Source organism: Silurus aristotelis (assembly GCF_946808225.1).
Source record: "Silurus aristotelis genome assembly, chromosome: 1".
NCBI lineage: Eukaryota > Metazoa > Chordata > Actinopteri > Siluriformes > Siluridae > Silurus > Silurus aristotelis.
The window spans coordinates 29279953-29286834 of record NC_139574.1 but is presented as its reverse complement, the minus strand read 5'-3'; positions in this window follow the sequence as shown (position 1 = coordinate 29286834).

The following is a 6882-nucleotide window of genomic DNA, read 5'->3' as shown; positions in this document are numbered from 1 at the left end:
ATAGTTGCCGAAAATTACAAACGTAAGCAGCTAACAATCATTGTCTAAATAGCCTATTGTATGCATTTGATTCGACTCCTTCATCGATCTCCCTGCTTATCTTGTAACTGGAATAAAACATGCACTTTTCCAATGTTAATCCGCTGTTTATAAGACTGATATGAGCGGCAATAACTAGGTCGAGTCTCTGTGATATTTCCTCAGTCAAACTTCCGCACTAGTGCTGCAACTATTATTAGTGTATATGTGCTGCTTTCAGAGCAGCAGTACTCAGAATGCTCATATTACTGCTTCTATTATTAGTGTATATGTGCTGCAGCAGTACTCAATATGTTCATATTACTGTTTTTATTATTAGTGTATATGTGCTGCTCTCAGAGCAGCAGTACTCAATATGTTCATACTACTATACTATTATTAGTGTATATGTGATGCTCTCAGAGCAGCAGTACTCAATATGCTCATATTACAGCACTATTATTAGTGTATATGTGATACTCTCAGAGCAGGTGTACTCAATATGTTCATATTACTGCTTCTATTTTAGTGTATATGTGCTGCTCTCTGAGCAGGAGTTCTCAATATGCTCATATTACTGCTTCTATTATTAGTGTATATGTAAGAGCAGCAGTAGTCAATATGCTCATATTACTGTACTATTATTAGTGTATATGTGCTGCTCTCAAAGCAAGTGTACTCAATATTCTCATATTACTGTACTATTATTAGTCTATATGTGCTGCTCTCAGAGCAGGAGTACTCAATATGCTCATATTACATCTCACCTCTCTCTGGCCGTTAGTCTGTGGGTAATAGCCGGATGAGAGGTTAACGGTAACACAGAGGAGCTTGAAAAATGCTCTCTATATGTGGGACGTGAACTGAGAACCCAGGTCTGACATTATTTCTTCCTGGAGGCCATAGTTCAGGAACACGTGGTGAAAGAGTACTATAACTATACTATAACTATAGTACTCCACTATAAATGGGAGCTGGGGATCCGGGTGGCGTAGAAGAGGGGTGGTACTGAACCTCCTTTTAAGCTCAAGGAAGGTTTCCTTGAACTCCTGGTTCCACCCAATGGTTTTGTTTTTTTCGCCTCAGGAGTGAGGTGAGCTGGGCGGTGACCAAGCTGAAGTTACAGATGAACCCTTGAAAGAAATTGGACAACCCTAGGAAGCATTGGAGCTCCTTTGTGAAACCCGGGCAAGGCCAGTCCAGAACTGCATTAACCTTTCCCTGGTCCATTTGTAACCCCAAAGAACTGATGTCGTACCCCAGGAATTGTACCTTGGAATGGTGGAACTCACACTTCTCCAGTTTTAGGTAGAGGTGGTGCTCCCGTAATCGTCCTAGGACCTGGGTGACATGACTTCGATGTTCCGTTAGGTCTCGGGAGTAGATGAGGATGTCATCGATGTAGGCGATGATGAACCAAAGGAGGAACGGTCGGAACACCTTATTCATAAACGTCTGGAACACTGCTGGACAAATGGACAGTCCATACGGCATTACTCGGTACTCATAGTGCCCTGAGGGGGTGATACACTGTAAAAAATGCTGTGTTGGGTTTACTTAAAATATACTGTATATTAGTAGTCAATGTTAAAATATAATAATAATAATAGTTATTGCCCCGTATCTGTTAACTAAAGCAAGACTTACCGTAACTAAATTCATTGTCAGGAAGGGCAGGTCAGTAAGGAAATGTCAAGTAGCTAATTAAACTAATATAATGTTAGATTTTTATTATGACCAAACAAAACTTAATTCTTGGAGAGGTTTTCCATGCGATCTGCGATGCCCATGGTGCCTTTTATGATCAGTGAAGAATCACACAGCACACAGAATGGTGTATATGTTTTTCTTTAATTTAATGCAGATAACAGACAAGTATATATAAACACACACACACTGGAAAATACCTGAGCTAAAACTGTTCCTGATTGGGTAAGAAGACATAATAACCGGAGATAAAGATAAAGACTTCTTGTATACCCTACATACTCACATCGTAATTATTCTATAGACACTGAACAGATAATAGACTGTGTTTAGAGAACCAGTGTGAGAACCATCTTAACAGTAACATATACAGTTATCAAGCTAAACCATATAATAGCTTCTACGTCTCCATTGTTGCAGTGTCCCAATTTTTTTGGAATCGGGTTTGTAGATCATTTACATTAAAGCAACATAATTATTTTAAAGCAACATAAAATGTTTTAGACCTGTAACTATTAAATTAAATTACCCAAACTGTTAACATTCAGAAATGTGCAACATTCAGTTAACATACTACCATCTTAATAAACACCTTAAAGACTCTCTTTCTCCAATATTCTGTTTAAAAATACACACTTTTTATTTGCTAATAAAACAATATTTTGGCACAGATGAGTTTAGACACATTTACATTTTCCTTTAACAGTATTATCAATAAAACTGTTTTTTTTCTTTCCCAAGCTTTACTTTACTTCAAGCTTTATCCCCCTGCCACGCCTCCTCAGCAGCTCTCTCTCAGCCGCTTCTCTGGCGATGCGGCTGAATGAAGCGGCTTCCTACAGAGCGTCAGCAGGTACGTGGATGTACAGTCATCCCAATTCCACACAAAACAAGCCAAGATCACATTCTGCATTTTTCTCCTGTCTGCAGAGGCTCTTTTATGGGCTAGTAGATTGTGGAGCGCAAACAGGGGCAATTTTGGCTCGTACACCAATTTCACCAGGCAATTCTTGGGGATGTTCGAAATGATAGCGGTGAACCGAATTACCTAAGCAAGAAACGCCAACCCAAGCCACAGTTTAAAGTAGGCCTACCTGAGAGATGTCAAACAAGGCAGGCCAACTTTGCTAAAGGTTTTCTATGGAAGGATTGTTCTTGACGATCTCCTGTCGATGGTGGGAGAAAGTTCTGGCAATTGTGTCGTTGATATTTTTCAGATAGCCCTTGACCATTGTAAGGAGCTCTTCTCGTTCTAGTTCAAGACTCTGTACAGTTGTTTCAGCTGGATGTAGTGGGAGGTAGTTTTAATTCGGCTTTTTTTTTTTTTTTTTTTTTTTTTTTTTACCAGAGTTGACACTCAATTCTGGACAACCCAGACTAGAATTTTGAGTGATAATTTCCCAACTTGTATTTCAATCTTGTTTGCCATCCATAGAATCCTGAGAAAGACCCAGGCTCCTCCAGCCAAGGATGTTTTCAAATCAATGCCTCTGCAACTGTGAAGATTTGTAGGCTAGATGGGTAGGCACAATAGCTGTAGATTTTTTCAGCTGATTTCTCCAAAATATCATATTTTATACATGGATTGTCCAGAAGAGTACCATCCCTTCTAAATGTTATTGGCAGATTTTAGAATCAGCTCAGTGCCATAAGCAAACTCTGGAATTGCAGAATGTGATGGCCATTGCTCTGATCTTTGGCCATGGCTCTCTGGAGAAGAAAGCAGCACTGCATTATCCGATGAGCCAAATGATGAAGATGCAGTTGACAAAGCATTTAAACTTTGAGGGTTAACACTCTCTAAACTGTCAGTTGTTAATTTTAACTCAAAAACTTGCTCAATTTGCACTACTTTGATAGTTCCTTTATTTTGAAGTGCATCCGTTGAGGTTAAAGAAAATAACTCTCCCAAATCATCTTTGTAATGTAGAGTAAAGCTTTCTTGTATTTTAAATGTGTCTCTAACTATTGACTCCAACTCTCAATTACAGAAGGCAGCTGAAGCTTGTGAATGAAATGTTAATCAAGGATCACCCGTAATTGTGCCGACTGAGCCATCTCCTTTTTAAAAAAGAGACAGTTAGATTAACTATTAATTAATAGAACAGACATGCATTTCAATTAAGCCATGTTCTCTTTTCTACTAAAAGTCTGCAATGTTTAGTAAAAAGATAAATACATTAATGATGATCAATTAAATACTTCTACCTCTAAAGTGCTTATCTAGAATTGTATAGAAATGAAAAGTTTCAAAGTAACCATACACCTTTCCCTTTACCACGTATGTGGCTAACAGCACATCACCACTCAGGTCGTGCTGAAGAAGTACTTGAATATGACCAGGGGCATCCAGATCAAAAGACCTGAAGTGCTCATTATACCAGGATTTGCATGTTTTTACTGTGTTTTTCACAACCATCATCTGGTGTATTTGTATAAAATCAGGGAGTCCTCCAGTGGAACCATAAGGCAGAACTATACCTACACGGTAATTTGTTCCATAAGAGGATACAGTGTTTGCCAACAGAACTGATGCTTCATTTGGGAATTTGCTACAAACTGCTTCCTGTACAGCATTATGTAGCAAATTCAGCTGGAAATTGGACACGTGACCCAGAAAGAGCCGGATTCAAAGACTCAAAATCATGGGAATGAAAAGCCATCAACAACTGGTGCTTTGCTGCAAGGGACAGCAAGATGTTTCTAATGGATTTGGTGTGCTGTACAACATGTTTAAAAAAAAAATAAACTTTGCCTCGAAGCGCATGGTCCACAAAGCCACCAAAGGACCTAAAGCCTTCATCAGTTTTGGATAATGCTCCAAGAAATGATGTTTGGGGAGCAATTTCTGCTGTGAAAAAACACCAACCAATCTGTATTGGCGCTTAGATATTTTAACGTCAAGGTAAAAAATGGACTCCTGTGAAAGAACTGGTGCAACTATCAATTCTAAAATTTCTTTAAGGTCCATAAGAATTAACCACACAGGTTCATCAACTGGAATTTTTTTGACCTATAAGAAATGGAAGAAATCGGAGCAGGGCCCAGTTTTCATGGGCATTTCCCCCAATACTCTTGAGTACCAAATGACAGAAGTACTGACTTTGGACTGTTAGTCTTGTCTGTCCATTTAAATGAAAACTGTTGGATGGCAACATTTTTCACTCACTGTCATTTCTTTTTGATGAAAACATCCAAGCATAAGGCCAATTCTACAAAAACAATCCCTTCAAGCACATCGTGCAGAAGATCTGATGGATATCCAGATAGAAATTGAAAATAATTAAGTTTTTCTGTCAAGGGACATGAAAACCAAATGAATGGGCAATGTTCGGATCTTGTAGTACAGACTGAATATGCATCTCAAATATTCCAAGAACATTTAAAATGAGATCTAATACAACTGAATATCCATGCTGTTTGACGTCTTCTGTATTGTAAAGCAGTGCCAAATAAATGGATGACAACTCAGAGCGGAGTGGTGTGGGTACATTTCCTAACACATAGTAAACTGCAGTAATTTTATGTTTCTTTCGTGACTTTACAACCGAGTCCTATCACTGGGGCGTCGACATTCTCATCAGCGGTGTTAGTCATGCTTGAACTGAGCCAATAAACAGTTTTCTCTGTTGAGGTGGCGAACCATTTTCTTATATTCATTGTTTAAGAATTTTTCTTTAAAAGTGTTTTGGTAAATGTTTAAGACAAACTTTGGAATAACGATTTCACAGACCATTTAGCCTACTGATTTACGTTACTGACATAGTGGCAGCATGTATGTAATTGGCTTACTATGTTAGCACTGCATTATGGGTTAGTAACTTTTTTTTTTTTAACTTATACTTCATTCTTTAACCAGTGTTCATGGCATAATAATCAATTTGTAAAACTTTTAATTATTAAGTAGTTATTATTTTGAGAATTATGGGGGCACAGTGACTCAAGTGGCCGGGGTGGGCACCCCCCCCAGGGCCCACTCGTGGCACCGACACTAATGTTCAGAGGTCTGAAACCTTTGAGAACTGTTCTTGTCATTCATTAAATGAGACAGAACATTAAGAATAGAACCATACTGAAAACTCTGATTTTCTTTAGGAGATAGAATAAACTCAACAGGTTCCACAATGTTGAAGTTGTCTTTGCAATACTATTTTCTCTTGTAAGAAGACCTAAAAGGTCCACCTCGTCCAAGAGATGTGCTTAATGGGGTTGCTTAAAAGGTCCTTTACCAAGTCTTTGATTACTGAAGTGTCAAGAACACACTTTTTTTTGTGTGATTTTTCAATAAGATCTCTTAGTATTTCAACTGATCCCTCTGCGGAAATAGACTAAGTATTCTACCAACTAGTCAATGCACCTCTCTGATACATGAAAAAGGCATTCCAATTTCAGCAGCAAAGAAACAATTTTTCCCCCCAAAGAACTGACACACATGCGGCGACAAACTCCTAGAGTTTCTTCCCTGATCAGAAAAGGCACCACTGAGGCTAATTGGAACCAACTCCAACACAATCTGTGGAGTAAAGACTCCCTGACAATCCTAATTGTGTGAAAAGTATTGATACCTTACTGCAAAACCCACTCAATTACAAGTTATAAGTCACCAATTTCAGTATGACTTGAGTAAAACAGAGTAGATGGCATTTCTGATATTTGATCACTCAACCTTCTCATCAGTTACCCAACACCTTAACCACGACGCTATCAACCAACCCCTGACAATCCGACTTGTGTGAAAAGTATTGATACCAACTGCAAAACTTACTCCATTTCAATTAATCAATTTCAGTATGACTTGAGAAAGATGTACAGAGGATGGCAATATTAAAAGGTTTGGACCCCTGACCTTTAAATCAATTACTCAACACCTTAAACACTAAGCTATCAGCCCACCCCTGAGCACACAGTCACTGGACCTAATGAACCAACATGGCTTCCATTCCATACTTCAACACCATGCAATTCTGTCTGGACTGCAGCTAATTGGAACCAACTTCACCACAACCAGTGGTGTTTAGACTTCCTGACAATGCTGCTTCTGTGAAAAGTATTGATACCTTACTGCAAAATAACTATTAAAAGTTACAAGTCACCAATTCCAGTATGACGAGCACAATATAGAGTACATAGCAATACCAGGGCTTGAAACCCTGCCTT